The 18827-nt window shown below is 36.9% G+C and overlaps 1 long non-coding RNA gene across 1 annotated transcript in view; it reads left to right on the top strand.

Moving 5' to 3' along the window:
- The window catches only part of LOC141488901 (uncharacterized), a 35863-nt gene extending 17310 nt beyond the window's left edge, over positions 1-18553 (top strand). Inside the window, exons 2-4 of the long non-coding RNA XR_012468842.1 lie at positions 3162-3221; positions 5177-5318; positions 18196-18553. This is a non-coding gene — a long non-coding RNA (uncharacterized LOC141488901). The remainder of the gene's footprint in view (positions 1-3161; positions 3222-5176; positions 5319-18195) is intronic.
- The last annotated feature ends 274 nt before the right edge of the window (positions 18554-18827 follow it).

Raw genomic sequence — 18827 nt, forward strand, 5'->3', positions numbered from 1 at the left:
TACTAATGTGCCAATCACTGGTTAAATTCTGGGAATATAAATAGAAAAATGGGATAGTTTCTGACCTCAAAGAACTTGTATTCTAATGGGAGGGGTCAACATACATGGAGAGTGTTTAGAAATGAGAAATCACAGAAACGATGGGTAGAATCAGCTAAGTAGTATGGTGAATAGAACATTCAACTTGGCAACAGAAAGATCTGAGTTCAAATTTTGTTCAAATACTTTTTCACTCTGTGATGTTGAACAAATTATTTAGCCTCTGTTTGCTTCCATTTCCTCATTTATAAAGGAATAATAGAACCTACCTCATAGGGTTGTTTTGAGAATCAAATGAGATAATATTTGTAAAACACTTTACAAAACTAAAATGAGTTATATAAATGTTAGTAATAATAATAATAATGGTTTTTATTAGGAAAGCTCTAGAGCCATTTCCAGAAACAATGATACTGTTGCTTAGATCATGTTTCCCAGGGTAAGAGATGAAAAGTCATTATGGTATATGGTGTCAGGCCAGATGGCAAGAAGATTACTGGGGCAGATAGCTGGATGGCATATGAAGTATGATTTTCTTGGTCTCATAAAGATAAAATGACTTTCCTAGGGTCATTTAACAAGTTTGTGTTAGAAGTAGGATTGAAAGTCAGGGATCTCCTGATTCTATGTCAAATATTAAAACTCTTTCTAATAGACCTTTCCATCTGTATCTCTTCCATTTGTATGCTAAGATGGCATGATCATAACTTTCTAAGATTCTCACCATTTGTATTTCCCTAACTCTATTTCCTCTTTATTGGTCAGAATCAGGAGCAATTAGGAAAAGATAGGCATATTTGAGAATACGATTTTCAGGTTCTGAGATTTATTTATTCTACCCGCCTCTCAGTTGATGTATTTTACTTTATTGCTTTAGTTGCCAATCAAATCCTTTTGGAATAATCCAATCTCTGTTTTATGTAAATATAGGGTTCATAGGATTTTATTTATGCCAAAGTCATTGCTAATCTATACAAGCCAGGGCACCTCAGAGATCAGGCATGGGTTGGTGGTAGCAGCCGAGAGGAGCCACCTGTTGTATCCAGTCTGTTGGAGTCACTCCAATCATGATTACAGCCAAGGCCAGCAGAGAGGAGGTACAGTAATTGTTTATTGAGCAGGGTGGGGAGGTTGCTACGCAACCATGTCAGAAACAGAGAGGCAAATGGTGGCTCATCAACATATGAAGCCAAGGGTCATGCAAAGGAGAGTCCAAAAGAAGTGCTGTAAGTGAAGATATCAGAAAATGGGAGTCATGGCTTATAATTTGCATCACACCCTAGATTCAGTAAACAGGATGAGAAGCTGGATCAAGACCATCTAAACCAGTAAAAACAGGTGAAGAAGAGTGAGACCAAATTAAGAAAAGATTGGAGTGGACTGCAAGTCAAGTCAACAGATATTACAAAAATGGTTACTCTGCCAGACAGTGTTTTAAGCTCTGGGGGTAAAAGAAAGGGCAGCAAAAATGGTCCTGATCTCATGTCATTTATAATCTAAGTGGGAAAGGCAATAATTTGCTCTGAGTATATTCCAGGCAGAAGAGAATATGGTGCCAAATTCAGACATCATTCTACTAGATTATCATATAGTGGCCATATCATAGGCTGAACTATCAAATGACAAGAATATAAAGACAATTCTGGGTATGTCTCATTATAAATCAAAGGAAAACTAAAAAAGTATCTTAGGTAGGACAAGAGCTGAGGCTAACCTCCAAGTGCTGGACCACTTCTTCCTGACTGAGATGTTAGATTTCCTTAAAGACTGTTACATTCTTTACATGATTTTTTTGAAAGTTGGTGGTCTTAGAATTTTCAGAAGCAATTTTAATATTGATTTACTTATGGTTCCTAGAGAAAGTGTTGAACTATAACACAGGAGGTAGGTGTAGTCCATAACACTGGAAGAGATGACAACAAGATGACCTGAGTGGGCAGTTGGAGGACATGATGTGATAGGTGTTAGAGAAGTCAAGTGACTTTGCTCAGGTTCAACTAGGTAGTATCAGAAGCAGAATTCAAATTCAGGCCTCTCCTGACTCTGAATCTAGGGCTCTAGATCTCTGATTTCTTCAGCAGTGAAATGCTTGGTCTGTAAAAAATCAGTATCCAGAAAGTTGCTTTCCTGTTCCTCCTGGAGCCTGGACTTGGAGCTCAATTTCAATTATTCTTGGCTCAATCTCTATCGATTAGACTATCCTATGTAGAAATACCCTTTCAAAATCACTTAAACCTCTTCTGTACACCATTAACTTAGATTAGAAAAAGTATGACAATATAAAGAAATATCAAACTATAGCTAATATAAATTGTATCTTCACTTTTATTTTCCTTTCCTGTCATCCAAGTCTCCTCTACCTACCATGATAGATTTCCACTTTCCTCTACTCTTCATGATGGAGTCCTATCTTCCTCAACCCTTCATGAATAAGTTCCATCTCCCGCTAGCCTCCTTGATGAAGTTCCATCTCCCTTTGCTTTTCACGATGGAGTTCCATCTCCTCTAACCCTTCATGTTACCTTTGTACCCACAGGAAAGTACCCTTTGTACCCACAGGCAAGGAGTTCACGTATTCACAAACTTCTCTGTTTCCTACTGTGATCAGAAGGGATTATAGAAGAATAGCTCAGTCATTCATAGAAATAACTCAGTAAGGTGCCATTAGGTCTTGAGGTATCATGATCAGTCTTAGCGGGAAAGGAAGGAACTTTCACAATTAGCAACTAATATACTCTAGAGAAATATCATTGCATGCTTCAGTGATGTCAAACTCTTCCAAGTTTGGCAGGAGCAGAATAAAATATAATTGGGGAATGCTTGACAAAATATAGTACAACATAGATATTGTTAATTTGTGTTTTTTCTAAGTCAGTATTCCTCCCATGGAGCTCTATTTTGATTTGAGTTTAATATTACTATTGTACTCCACTTTGGTCTTGGGGAGGATATAGCCATAGCCATGTTATTTCCCCTCCATCTTTGACCACGTTTATCCTTTCCATCTCTTCCTTCCCTCCTTTTCTTCCTCCTTATTTCTTCTCTTCTTATTTTTCTTCCCTGGCTCCCTCATTTCTTTTGTCCTTAGTTTGATTGAACAATTTGGTTTCCTTTTCTTCTAGGCACCAGGCATCCCAAGAAAAGGGGACAAATAATGCTATACTGGATCTCACTACCAGCAGGTATTGAAAAACTCCCTTCAGAGAAAGCTGGGGTCAAATCTATTCAGAAGACATACCCCCTACAAAAGTAACAACAGTCAGACCCTGGTGCTCTGAAAGACCTCACGTGTCTCCCTGAGGACCAAATATTATCACAGAATAGTGTGGTGGGAGGGGAATTGTTGAGAATATTCTGGTTTATAAGAAAAACAATTTTCAATGAAATGGAACGACAAATTTCTCTTTAACAAAAGAAAGAAGAAAGTATGTAAAATGAGAAAAGAAGGCAGTGTTCAGTCTGACCAGTGACACTACTTGCTTTATTTCTATTGGAAAAGACCTCTTCCATTAACATTTACAGTATAATTGCAGGCACCAGCAGATTCAAATTATCAACATATTCTGATGTTGAATGGATACTTTAAATATGGGTTTACATTTTATTACTTGAATAAAATAGAAAATGGTGCCAAATTCAGATGTCTTTTGGTTTTAATCAGTTTCAATTCTTGAACTTGCCCAGGAGAAATTATTATATGTATGTATGTAATAAAAAATATATATATATATGTATACCCAATATATAATCACTAACCTCTGATAGAAGACATAAATTTAAGATAGAACATTAGGGCAATGGTTTAGCCTTATAATTTACAGATATTAATATGTTCACAGACTTCCAGTTTTCTTATTATGTTATAGTCAGCTGTCATAGGTCAGGCCTGACTAGTGGTTCAGGTTCATCATTGGAATAATCCATTCCTGGAATTTATACAATGTTCTTAGATTTTTAAAGACCTTTATAAATATTGTATATGTAAATACAAACCTAGTAAGAAAATTCTATTATTACCCTCATTTTACAGATTAGGAAACTGAGGAACACAAAAGTTATATAACTTGCCTAGGGTCACATGGCCAGTAAGTGGCTAAGGTTATATTAAAATTTGGCAGGGCCTACTAGATATTATTTTTATGCACATTCATGGATAAAAATGAGACTAGGTGGTTTGATTAATTGATTGTCATAAACAAAACACTCATGTACAAAAACACTCATGTAAATGATTTGTGGTGAATCCATTGAGATATTATATATGTAACACACACATATATACATATATACGTATATAGATAGATAGATAGATTATAAAAATTACCCCATTTGCCTTGGTTCTGCATCTGTAAAATGAGCTGGAAAAGAAAATGACAGACCACTCATTTCTTTGTCAAGAAAACACCAAAATGAAGTCACAAGAATTGGACTGGACTAAAATGGTTGAGTGCTAAACCTGAAGTCAGAAAACCCTGATAATACATACATACATACATACATACATACATACATACATATGTAAACACACACAGACACACAAACAGTGATACTTAATAGAAACAGGGGCTACCAGACTGTACATCCTTGTCTAACATCTTGACTTAGAAAAACCACATGTGAACATTATCTATTGTAATATAATATATCTTATTGTATTTTTACTTATTTTGTTAAATATTCCCTAATTACATTTTAATCTGGTTCCTGCTGCAGACCAATGCTGCCTGCAACCATGTTTAATACTTCTGTGGTAAAGAGTAATGCTTTTTAAAACTGGAGATCCAAGCCCAAAGGGGTTTTAGCCAATCCCTAACTGATGAAGATGATAACAATAACTGACATCATACTTGAAGGTTTACAAAGTATTTTGCATAACCCTGGGAAGTAAGTGCATTGGATGTCATTGTCTTTATTTTTGTAAAATTGAGATTCAGTCACACTATTACTATTGGCAGGTGTCTAATAGAGTTTGAACCCAGCTCTTTGTGACTCCATGATACGATACATAATTTCATTAGGCTTTAGTTTCCTGATCAATAAAGTGAGGTAATGAGACTTGTTAACCTTTAAGGAACATCCCTCCTAGCTTATATATTCCTTGATCATATGACAATATTATTTTTTCTTGTCTTACTAGATCTTGGTGACTTGAAGTGCCCATGTATGTTATCTATTTTGATTCAATCAACAAACCGATGGAATGGGTAAATAGTATGATCCTCATTTACAAATGAGGAAAATGAAGTTCAACAACTTTCACCAATTGCTAACAAGTGCAGGTAAGTATTAAATGTAAATTTGTTTTTGTTTTACTTCAAGTTGGGTGACATTTTACTCATTTGATCCACTATGCCTCATTCTACATCCTTACTCATTATAGTGAACTTCAAGTGAGCTGGTTAGATCAAATCCTTTAGTCCCATTTTAATTGGTCATGTACATCTATAGACACAATCATATAGCTAACATTTATATTGGAGGTTCACAAAGTTTTTTGCATATATTATCTCATTTTTATTTTCATTACAATTCTGTGAAGTTCATGTTAATAGTATCATCTCCATGTTAGGATACAGATACTGAGAAAGGTTAAGTTACTTTATCCAGGGTCACATAGCAAGCAAATGTCTGAAGCCAACTTTGAATTCAGGTCAATGATGCTCTCCTCTAAAATAGAAGTATCAGTCTTGTGGGTGGGGGTGCAACTGAGTGAAACCAGAACAAGCAATGTTTAACAAAATAAATGAAAATACAATACAATATGAATAATGTTAATGTGTGGTTTTCAGAGTCAATAAGGTAGAGTTATTTCTATTTAAGTAGATATTCTGCCTAAGCCACCTTGTTAATACTTATATTTCTTCAAAGATATATGATTTATCAGTAAGGGGCAGCCTTCTGCCAGTAGAGATTATAACACTTTTCACTTTAAAGAGGATTTTGAATGTTTGGGGGTGGGGATAAAAGCAAAACAATAAAAACAAGCTTCTTTAGGTTGTGGTCAACTTTGGGTGATGTCTCTCTTAATTTAGGCTCAATTTGGTGATAATTTATCACCTATCCAACACAAAGTATTTTCCATCTGACTGAATCTACTAAATTTTGTGGTCTACTGGCATAACTTTTGGAAATACAAATGTTAAAACAGCACAACTTCACTGATATCAGTTTTAAGTAAGTCTTTTGACATCTTTGAAGGACTTCTAAGACTGTAGAAAGAGGGAAGTAAACTTTATATATTTGGGTGACCCAATAAAAGTTGTATTGGATGAAAGGCCAATGTATTCCATTTGAGACTGAGGCAATAGTGTCTGGGGTGGAGATAGGTAGAAAAAAGGAAACCTGGCTCAAGAAAGTAATTTCTTTGTGAAGAATAAGACTTGAAGCTTCAAAAAAAAAAATCGACAGGTGCTCTATTGACTAATGTATCCCCATCTTATAAATTAAAGGCCCAGCTGGACTGAATGAATGTATGTTGCCAGATGGCTAATGAGAATATTATCTACCATTTGGGATGTTTCCCTGACAAATGAAGATATATCTAAGCAGTGATCTCTGTTTATTTTTTATGCATTTGAAAACTTTTTGTAATTCAATAAATAAATATTGAAGGAGAAATCTTACCTTAGGCATGGATAATCTTGAAAGGAGAAAAATGCTCTTTATAGTCATCATTATATTTCCCTATTTTTCTTAAATAAAAGCAAAAATGAGTTTTATAAATATTTCTTTTTTGTGACCTTTTTGTATTTGTTTTTGTTCTAGCTCATATGGAATTTAATCACATTATAATTGATTTATGCAATTATGATGAAAGTCTAATCTTTTTGCAAAGACAAGATAATTGAAAAAATGCAATGAATCATATTTATTGTACAGGTACTCTAAAAATGCTATTTTCCCTAAAATAACTGAGTGAGCCATATTACATACTGGCCATCTGTAATTGAGTTACAGTTACTCTGAGTAATTACTAATAATTAACTCTGAGTTATTACTAATATGGTCCAGGATATAAGAGGTCATACTTTGCTGATTGGTTGGAGAAATATGACTTCTTAGTGTGGGAATTCTATCAACCTATATATAGAGATCACAACCCCATTGTGCTTTTATGGTCTGTGTAACTCTAAATCCATGTTCTACCTAAAATTTTCATTGTCTTCCCAAAGCAATGGAGATATTTTTCTAATCTTGTTCAATACCATGAGAATGTCCTTGTAGGAAATCATCTCTTTGAATTCCTTTGCCCTATTCCCTTAAGAAATTTGAATCAGACCTGTGATTTCATGTGTAAAGGGAGATCTCAGGAAAGATCCAGTATCTTCCAAGACAGATCTGCTACTGTGCTGATGCACTTGGAGAAAATTGTGTAGGAGGACCCAAGGAATTTTTTGACTTTGTTCAGCTCACACAGTCAGTCTGTGTCTGACTTGGAAATGAATCCAGGTCTTTTGTGCCATAAAATGTTACCTGGTAGGGGTGGCTAGGTGGCGCAGTGGATAGAGCACTGGACCTGGAGTCAGGAGGACCTGAGTTCAAATGTGACCTCAAACACTTAATAATTACCTAGCTGTGTGGCCTTGGACAAGCCACTTAACCCCTATGCCTTGCAAAAAAAACCCCCCAAAACATTACCTGGCACTGCCTTTTGTTCTCAATAGTGGCATTTATTTGAATTCTTATATATACAATATTGGTTGTGATTTGCCTCAGTTTGTTTTCTCCCTCCATGAGTCTATCCATTGCCTTTTGCATTATTTGTAGTTTTAATTCTTCTGGGATTGTGCTGCCATGATATATAATCATTTAGAATTACAAAAGACAGCTTTTATAAATTTGCGATCACTGAGAGCAAACTTCATTGTTGTCTTATTCTAAGAAATTGCCACAGCCACCCTAACCTTCATAATCATTACCCTAATCAGTCAGGAGTCATCAATATCAAGGCAAGATCCCCCACCAGCAAAAAGATTATAACTTGTTAAAGGCTCAGATGATGGTTGGCATTTTTAACAATAAAATATTTTTAGTTAAGATATCTAATACTATTATAAACTTAATAGACTATAAAAATAGGGCAAACATAACTTTTATATGCACTGAGGAACCAAAAAAATTCATGTGACTTGATTTATTGCAAAATATTTGCTTTATTGTGGCAGTCTGGATGAACCTGTAATATCTCCAAGGTATGGTTAGAGAGAGAGAGAGAGAGAGAGAGAGAGAGAGAGAGAGAGAGAGAGAGAGAGAGAGAGAGACAGAGACAGAGACAGAGACAGACAGAGACAGACAGAGAGAGACAGAGACAGACAGAGACAGACAGAGACAGACAGAGAGAGACAGAGAGAGAGATGAGAGACAGAGAGACAGAGACCTAAAGACAAAAAGAGAGAGGCAGAGACAGAGACAGAGATCGAAAGACAGACAGACAGAGAGAGAGAGAGAGAGAGAGAGAGAGAGAGAGAGAGACATATGGGTATGAAATTATAAAGAACTTCTAATGTCCAACAGAAGATTCTGTATTTGGTCCTAGATATGATAGGAAGCCAATAGAGCTTGTTGACTCTACTTTTGAAAGAAGTTATACTGTGGAGAAAATGATATCAAACAGCATTGCATATTACAGAGCACTCTTTCGTGAAAAGAAGAATCAAGTAATGCAGCAAACTGAAAGTTGGGGTGGCTGTGGCAATTTAAAAAAATAGTCTAGCAGCAAAGTTTGCCATATCGATAGACTTGCATGTCATTGCTAATGTCTTGAGCCAGAGAGTCTCTCATAATCCTTTCTTTATATTTTATTTAGTGGTATTTCCTGTTTTAGTTTTATTTGTTAAAATTACTTTTACTAACCCTTTTTATGACCATCTCTTGATTATTGTGGTAGCCCAAAGATCAAGGACTGATAGCATCATGTTCCTTACATCTATATAGTCTATTAAATTCAATTCAATTCATGATGTATTTATTGGGTATTTAATATTGTGTACAAACATTCTGTTAGGTGCTGGGGATACAAAGATAGGGGAAAAAAATCATTCCTACCCCTAAGGAACTTAGCTTTTCCATGAACACAATTAAGGTACACAAAGTCATCCAAAGCAGCTTCACAAAGAGGAAATTGTTAATTTCTTGGCAACTATCTGTGAAGGTATGGAGGGGTTTACATCTTGTTGGAAGAGGGTGTGATCACATTAATGAAATAACAAAGCTCTTGTAGTAAAAATAACATACCTGTTGGCTTAATTGTGTGCCTGTGTAGACCTGGCAACAAAAGTTAAGGCATTAATGTTCATGGGCCCACCATAATCAGCTCTCCTGATTGCTTTGCCAGAAGAATTATTCTGAAGTCTCACTCTAAGTAGAAAGTCCCAAGACTTAGAAACCAACTAAATTTGGTTACTTGAGAATGACAAATGTCATATGAGAATCCAAGTCCTTCCTATTTGGTGCCTGGGTTATAAGGGCTTGTATAAACATTACATTTCCTTTCTTTAAAGGGAAGCAAATGAGGAAAACTAATTTGGTCTATTTCTTCTATGTTCTTGTGTTTTCTTTTCCCACTTTTTTTCATTCCACTCATCACTATTCTTGCATTTCCTTTTCCATCCATCCATTGTTGACCTTACCTTGAGATTATTTCTCCTTCTTCGCTGGTCCTAGATATTATACATTAGGTACCTTAGTCCCTATCTTCATGATGGCACTGATGGAGTCTCCTGATCATGGACTATCCTTGATAACTTTAATGAAAAACAAGATGAAAAGTTGAAGCAATTAACAGGTACAAAGTTAAGGAATCATTTCCTGGTCTCTACTGATCCTTATGCCCTCTTCAAATGGGATTTAGTGCTTTACAAGAGAATCACCCATGAAAAGTCTACAGAAATGAAGATGCTTTGGATACAGGTCACTGGACTTTCCTTCCCAGCATTCATATCTTTGTGGGCATTTATGCTCCAAATTCGGGCCAAAGCAACTTCTCTAGTTTAAATTCTGTGAAGCACCTGCAGATTTCCTATTAAATTGCTTGCCGAATCAGGAATAATGATCCTCAGGGGGAAGAGATATGATTTGCATTTGAATTAATGTGGAGTTCAGAGTCACAGATTCCTCATCAAGAAGGATTTAGAGCAATTGCTGATATCCTGGGGATCTGTGACCAGCTCATTATTTTCATCTCACAGGGTAGTACTAGAATTTTTAATTTTTTTTTCAAGTCTTCTCACTAAAGTTTGGCTCTCTTTATCCCCAGGATCATAATTACAATAATTTTGAAACATCAGTCTACTCAGATATCAAGGTGTTGAATAGATAATTTCACTTTAATGAATTTGTCTCATCTGGGCTTATTTTCCACATCTGTCCTGCTTTGAATAGCTCACTGTTTAATATGAGAACTGTTCTGTCCCATTACTCCTTCCCTGTTGATTTCCTTGAGGTGGAACTGATGTATTGCCAGTTGAAACCACTGTCAGTTCTTTCCTACTAGAGGATGTACAAGAACCAAAAATAAATAAAACGGCACAGTCGTGTGGATAAATTTCAGAATCCTGAGTACCTGGGGCTTCTGAGAGACTATGAAATGACCATCATCTTCATCTTTTGAAAGTACTTGTGCCTAAAGCTGTGCTAGAAACAAGTTAATTGGACATGAGTTCCTTATGAAGAGTTATCAATGAAGGAAGGGATGGAGAATGATGTGTTCAATAGAAAAAAAGATAGAAAAGTAAGACACCCAGGGAGACCTTGTGATGGAACTTGAAGGTGAGGGTGAGGAACTTCATCCCAATGTGTTAACCAATGGAAAAACCTTGCAAGTTTTTTAGATAATATTAACCCATTTGTGCTGAAGGCTGATATTGGGAGCCCCTGGGGTTTAGGGTTGTAAGTAGTAGTGTGCTACTTAATTTTACTTTAACATAGTAAATGTTAACAACCTGCTCCAGGGGGAGAGGGGGATATATGTGCTACATGCTTGGGTTTAATCTGAATTATTAACATTTTCTTTCTTAACTCTAGACAACCAAACTCAATTTGTAGATTTGCCAATATCTGAAGTATTCACAGTGAAATTTTCACAGCTGAGTTCTCAATTGTGAACCAGGATCTGGTTCAACATGGTTCCAACACAGCCCTGGTTGTGGGGGAGATTCTTCACCTCTGCTAGCAACTTACTCAGTTACCTTGAGCAAGGCTAATTCTCTCTACTTCTAACTCAGACTATTAGAGAAGAATGTGTTGGAGGTCCCATATAGAAACCACTAGGATCTCTCAAAACATGTATGAGGAGAAAACTCCTCAAATTCTAGCTACCTTATACCTTTTAGACATGTCCAGCATAACAGTCTAGCAGCACCTTCAGGAACCTTGCTAGGCAAAGGGATGAGTTCTATGCCTATGCAAAATTTATTCTTGAGTGGGAAAGCTTGTGTTCACAAATGAACTGGGAATCCTGTGTATTATGAAAACAGGGAGTAGATATGATCATTCAAGGAAGGAGGGAGAGCTATCTCTTAGGGTTATAATGATCAAGTTCTACTTCACCCAGGATCTTTACATCTGCTCCAGTATTGGCAACTCTTTTGTTCCTATATTCTCTCTAATTAAAGACTAAATCACAAAAAAGTAAGTTATTCTGGTCATACATACATGAGTGAGTCTCACTCATGTTAGAGTTAGATCTGCCCCAGTTTCTAGTTCTGAATGAAGGAAGGACAGGGATGGGGTGGGAGAGAGGGTGGGGAATTTTCCTCTCCAGAATGCTCTTAGAGGATTTAAACAAGCCAAGTTCCAGTTGGGCATGGGGTGTGGCTACTGAAAAATGGGAGGTGGCTGTTGTAGTCATGGTTCTCCTTTGATACTCCTGTAAAGTTGCCCAACCAGCTGCAGTCACTTCTGTAGGACACTGGTTGGCATCTTCTTTTGCCACCAGAGAACAGGATGGCATGAGTATGTGGAGCACATGAAAGAAAATAAGAATTCTCTTACCATTAATCATTTGACATGAAGTAGGAGTTATTCCCACACATAGTGTTCATGTATTTGTCATCAGTTATATTTTGGGCTTATGTAGTCCTTTTATTTTTTATTTTTTTGAAAAATGGGAACAGAACTACCTCAGTCTTGAAAACTGCTATTTTATATCTGCTTCTGACATGCCATGATGAATTCTTCTCTTCTTTGGTGAGAAGCCAGAGTATTGGAGAATGACAGGACCAGCGCTTTGGTTTAATCATCATGAGAACAATGCTTTTCAGAATTGATGTTATGAATTAAATTAAAGTCCTTTGTTGACTCATCAGGACATGGAGATGAGCTAGGCTGGGTAGGAGAAAAGGAAACTCTAGAACCTTCCAAGTAGGAAAGGTCTTCTCCAGGCCAATGTATTCCTTTCATTGGAAGAATACCCTACTCACCCTAGCCACCCTGAAGCTTGGCACCTCAGTTGTCCTATAGGGACAGTTTGCAGCCATAGCAAATGGGGCTAAATTAGGAGCATAGACTAAAAGGAGACAAGGATTTGCAATTTGTTTTGGTGGAAGGAGTATCCATGCTGATGAGATCACTGATTTGTAGAAGCAATATATGATTATGAGGAAAAGAAACTGTCTTCTATTTAAATCTTATGAAGCATTTAGTGGGAAGGTAAATCCTCTTAGAATACAATACAGTAAAAAAAACTGATTTCTTCAGCCCACTCAACTTTCTCATGATATACGTACAGGTGGGTATTTGAGACCAAAGGCAGATGAAATAAAGAAAGGCTATCTATTTCTGACTTGCTTTGTGCCATAAAGGCATTTTCATGATGCCAGTGTTGTCTGGAAACAACAAGAGAGAATTTCTGATCAAAAGGGCAAACCACTTTATTGTTTTTGCCAAGAAAATCCCAAATGGGGTCAAAAAAGAATCAGATATAACTGAAACGAATGAACAACAATAAACCCCCAAATATCTGAAACTTGGAAAACAAAGCAAATAGAAATGGTTGGGGTTTAATTTCATCTCTCTCTCTCTCTCTCTCTCTCGTACCCTCACCTTAGTATCCAGATGCAATTTTTTTTTTAGGTTTTTTTTTTTGCAAGGCAAATGGGGTTAAGTGGCTTGCCCAAGGCCACACAGCTAGGTAATTATTAAGTGTCTGAGACCGGCTTTGAACCCAGGTACTCCTGACTCCAAGGCCAGTGCTTTATCCGTTATGCCACCTAGCCGCCCCTAGATGCAATTTCAAAAAAAAAAAGTTTGTGCTTTTTATTCCAAATAATTTTATGTAGTGATTTTCCTTCAAGTACAATTGATAACAAACTGCCCCATACCGTGTTTTCTTTAGTATTCTGCTTATTACTTACATTTGAAGCAAAGCAGGATCTCAAGGAATTAAATGGTTTGTGCCAAAGACAGTATAGTGAGTCAGTGTGTGTGTGTGTGTGTGTGTGTGTGTGTGTGTGTGTGTGTGTGTGTGTGTGTGTGTTAGGCATTCCTTGGAGATGCCACACTTTTTAGTTTGGCCCTTCCCTACCACATCATGAGAATAGAATAAAAAGTGACTAGCCCCATGGGTACTGCCTCTCCCCACTCCTCTCCCTCCCATCCCCCCTAAGAACCATACTTGTTACAGACAGAAACAGTGTTAGATAGAGAAAGATGCATGCCTTAATTATCAGCGATAACAGTAATTAAAGGGTTTTGGAACCTCAGTGGTCACCACAGCAATGCTTAATAGTAATTACTGGGTAATTACATATTATTATATAGAAAAAATATAATTATGTAATTGTTATTATTAAGCATGATGGTGACCATTGCAGATTCAACTCCTTCTTCCACTGTTGTGCTTCTTTTGGGGCAGTTGAGCTCATCAGGGCATGGAAGAAGAGCAGTAACTGGATGGAGGGTCTGTTTGGCAAAGATCGAGGGGAAGCAAGAGAAAGATTATGGATTCACTAAACTTTGTGACTCATCTGGGTCTGGGCTGGACCAACTTGGTTGGCATCTTTGACTGGCCCAGGAGGCAAGTTTTAAAAGAATGTTTTTTTTGGCTCTGGGAATTCTGGCTTCAGTTTTCCCAATGTCCTTTCAGAATAAACCAGAATTCTCTCTTCAACATCTAAACAGAGAGGACATTACCAGTTTATGGCAGTGGAACTCCTAGGGTTTTTCACATCATCCCAGTACTTAGTGACAGCTAAAAGAAAAAGAAATAGTTCTCTATTACAGGTAGAAGAAGGTGGAAAATGAATAGAAAATGAATCACAAGTAATAAAAATAATATTACTATATGTTTGTAGAGGGATTTGTAGGTTTCAAAATACTTTCATTGGAGGATAGTGCACTGAATTTAGAACCAAAAGACCTGAGTTTGAATGTTGTCTCTGCTGTTAACTATGACTTTGGACAAATCAATCCTTTCAAGTCTCACTGTTCATTTCTATGGGTTCCTTATCATTTGAATTCTTTAAACCTCACAAAAACTTCATGAGACCGGGGGTATAGCTGCCATCTTCTCAGTTTGGTATAATATCAAGAGTGGGGATATGGAATCAGAAGACATATTCTAATAAGTTTTGTCACTTACAATCTAGGTGATTTGGGATCGATCATTCATCTCCTAGGACTGGAGATCTAGAGCAGATCTGAGACATTATCCAATCTAATCTTCTCATTTGACAGTTGTAGAAACTGAAATCCAAGTATTAAATGATTTGTCTAAAGATATACAGGTAGTGAGCATTGGAGATGGAATTTAAGCTCTCACTGTCTATTTCCCCCTTCTATAGAATAAGAAATTATCCTAAATCAAGGATTCTTAAACACTGTCTATATGAGTCTGCCATATGAATGTGATGAATCCCTTAGATTTCTTATAATACTTTTTAAAACAATTCATAATTGGAGAAAATACTAAATTTTAGTTGAAGATTAATGAAAATTAAGATTTTTTTTCTCATAGAAATTCATGGATCCCCTTTAAATCCATCAGTGGATCTCCTTGGGGTTTGTTGGTCCCAAGTTAAGAACCCCTGTACTAGATGATACCTAAGTTTACTTCTAGCTTTAAACCCACAGCCTCTATATAGCAGATGAAGAATCCAAGCCTCAGAGAGAGGTTAAAGGACTAGTCTCAAATCTCCTGGGGGGTAAGTGACAAAGCCAGAACTAGAACCCAGGAACCCAACTTCCAGGTGTGTCCTTTTTTAGCACATCATATGGCTTAACTTAGTTGACATTCTTCTTGAACAGGTCAAGAAATTACTGCCAACTGTTAGTACTACTCTATATTTTAATGGAACAGAAGACAAGTTGGAACTTGTTTTCTCCCTTTTTGAATGTGAGCCAGATTGCAAGGAGGGTGTTGCTAAGCTATTTGTGGGAAGCTTTCCATAGGCTGTCTGATTAGGTAAGAGAAAAGGGTGTGATTTTAGAAAGAGAAGAGGTGAGGGAAAACCTAGGTGGGTGGGTGTTATTAAATCCTTCTTTATTGCACCAGGTAGCTCAGATTCTGGGTGGAGGGCATTTATTCCTGAGGAGGAAGAGTTGCCAAGTTGGAGTCTCCATAACCCAAATGATTCTTTACCCAGACCTTTTATTTATTAATGATCAAATTTTCAAATGCTCAGTTGGAAAATGGCCTACTTCAAGATTAGGAGCCTGAAATAGCCTGCTTCAAACAAGGAGTCTGAAACCTAAACCAACATCATGACTGGCACAAGCTCACTCCTGGAGCCCACTCCTGGACCTCAATCAGCCACATTCTTGTCTTGGAACAAAGGAACAGAGGAGAAAATCAAACTAATGTTGTAGATTTCTCAAACTCATTTGGTCCAGGGAAGTCAGAGATTTTTTCCAAACATGACCTGATCTCTGTCCCCCTTTTTTTTTTTTATAGAGAGCCATGCCAAACTTCAGAGTGTTGACTTTGTCAGAACATATATTATTGAAAAGGCTCATTTTAATCATTAGGATAACTAAAAATAATAACAAAACCAACAATAATAATAGCTAATATTGATGAACTTTCTTAGTTTTAAGGTTTATAAAACTTTTCATATTTGATCTCCTTTGATGACTTTATTATTAGCTTAGGCTTAAAAATTTGTTTTCTCTTCTGTTGGGCAACCAATTTTAGTTACTTCAAAATCAATACTCACCCTTTAAAAACTGTAACTCTTTCTGGTTAGATCATGCCAGGATAAGAGTCCCTATGGAGAAATTTAGATAATCACAGCAGAGAAATTCTTGGAACTACCAGCAAGATAGGGGTTATTATTAAAATCATTTTACAGATAAGGAAACTGAGGCTGATAGAGATTAAATACTTAACAAGGAGTAAATAACTCAAGTAGGATTCCAACTCAGGTTTTTCTGATTTCAAATACAACATCTCTGCTGTCTTAGCTGCCCCTGATGTGAAAGGTGCCAGCTTCACCAGAGCATTGTTGGTTGTGACCTTAAGTGTTCAACACTAGGGTATTTTTTTTAATGTTTCATCTGACATTTGGAACCTGTGACAGCTTGGTCACCCCCTCCCCATGTCAAAAGGTGGAGGTAAGGGATGGGGGGAGGTGGCTGAGTCAGCAGGAGACTGACTCAGAGAGAAGAGTGGCACCTCCAGAGCCACCATCATCAAACACCCACATCAGGAATTTCCTCTCCAAGAGGACCAAGGGAACCTCACCTGGCTTTTCCTTTAGTGAATGTTGATTTCTTGAATGGATTTGCAGGCATGGTGATCTGTGGGAATACAGCTGAAATAGTCATTCATTTAGTCAAAAGTCATTCTTTAACATTAAAAGCTAGAAGGGATGTAATTGAACAATAAACCCCTTCATTTTTTTAGATGATGAAACTGAGACTAGAAAGGTTTAGTGACTTAACTAAGGTCATACAGTCAGTAAGTGGAAGAACTGAGATCTGTAACTAGTTCCTCTGATATCCAAATCCCTCCCCCCCACTTTCCTGTTTATCACTTTAACTGTGATGTGCTCTTAAGACTAGTTCCTCAGTTTCTCCTGTTTTACTTTTAGGTCTGGGATTCTGAGCAAGAAAACTTTTCTACTAGTATTTTGAGATATTCCCTAATCATGATCAGTGGATCTAGTTCCAGAAAACCAAGAATGGTTTTCTTGGCATATAAGTTGAGTGTTTCAATGTGATCTTTAAAAACTTTAGTGAGTAGCTATCCAAGTCTCTCTCTGTCCATGCTTACAACTATTTTGGTGGTCTCTAAGTGGTAAGAACAGCAATATTATTGCTTTTTTTTTTCTCCATATAGCTTTCCCATAACAGTCACTAAATATAGCCCTTCTCAGATTCATTGGTGGAATGTTCCTACAAGTCAGGGCAGTGAAGATCTGAGCTCCTTTGATCAGATAGTATAGAGTAGACAGGCTTTACATTTTGTGAGCCCACAGAACATAAGACCCAATTTAGGTCTGCACTGTAAGTGCCAAGCCCAATTCAAACCAGGAGGCCAAGGGAGGGAGGGGAAGCTAGAGGGTTTTAGGTCACCTTTCAAAAAAAAAAAAAAGAACAGGAAACTTATTGTAATTTTAAGGTGGGGGGAGAGTGTGTTTTAAGCCAAATGTTGATTAATGTTAATTTTAGAGTAAACAGAAGGAGAGAGACAGGAAAGGCCAGTGGATTCCGCAGTTAAAAATATTCTCCAGTTGAGAACCAGCATATGTGGATTTAAAACCTAATAATTATTTGGGAATAATGATGACCTGTTCTTATATAATTAACCTGTGAGATTTACCTGGATGGCTAATGCCCCTGTCGTGGAAAGCCCTAGTCACTTTACTGTCCTCAGACCACAGGGTCCAATCCAGAAGTGTCCCCACACTAAGCAGCCTGGTTTCCCTCATCTATAATAACGGCCTTCTTTTTCTAGAGTATAGGAAAGATATTATTCATTTGAAAAAGGGAGAAACATCTACAAAAGTCATAGATATTTGTCTTGTTGCTGAGGCTTATAAGTTTGGGGGAATAGCCAAAAGGAGAACATAAAACATGGTTTGATTAGGGATTCTTGAATAAACCCCATATATATATATGTATATGTATATACATTATATATATATATATATATATATATATATATATATATATATATATATATATATATATATGATTCCTTTCCTTGTGTTTCCTTAGGTATTGCTGAATGAAGAAAATGTTAATCAACCCCTCGGTGTTTTGGTTCTGATTAAGACAAGCTGCGAAAGAAATAAAAAGTAAGAGAGAGAAGTGGGTCTGTGGAGGTCTGTGAAACAGTGGGTCACAGTTCAAACTTCAAAGCTATAAATAAATGGAAATTAAATGAGAAGAAAGGTAAGAAGGTAGGCATTTTCCTCTAGGATTACTGGAGAAGGAGTCCTGGGTAAATATTCTCCCCCCAAACCAACTAGATGAAATGAGAGAAGGGAGCCCATTATTTATTTTGGGGGAGGTGTTCAGATTTATGACTTCACTGATATCGAGAATTCTTGGTGAGGAAATTTCCTTTGCCAGTGCAGACTGGCACCTACTTTTTTCAATTTACAATCTTGCAGAAGAGCAGTTAAGTGACTCAGAGTGCTGGGTGTGGAGTAAGGAAGACCTGAGTTCAAATCCTGCCTCAGAGACCTACCACCTGGGTAAGTGAACCTGGGTAAGTAAATAAGTAAGTAAGTCACTTAACCTCTGTTTGCCTTGATCCACTGCAGAAGGAAACAGTAATCCACTACAGTATCTTTGCCAGAAAAAAGAAAACCCTACATAGGGTCATAAAGAGTTGAACAATGTTG

This window comes from Macrotis lagotis, chromosome 1 (genome assembly GCF_037893015.1).
Source record: "Macrotis lagotis isolate mMagLag1 chromosome 1, bilby.v1.9.chrom.fasta, whole genome shotgun sequence".
NCBI lineage: Eukaryota > Metazoa > Chordata > Mammalia > Peramelemorphia > Peramelidae > Macrotis > Macrotis lagotis.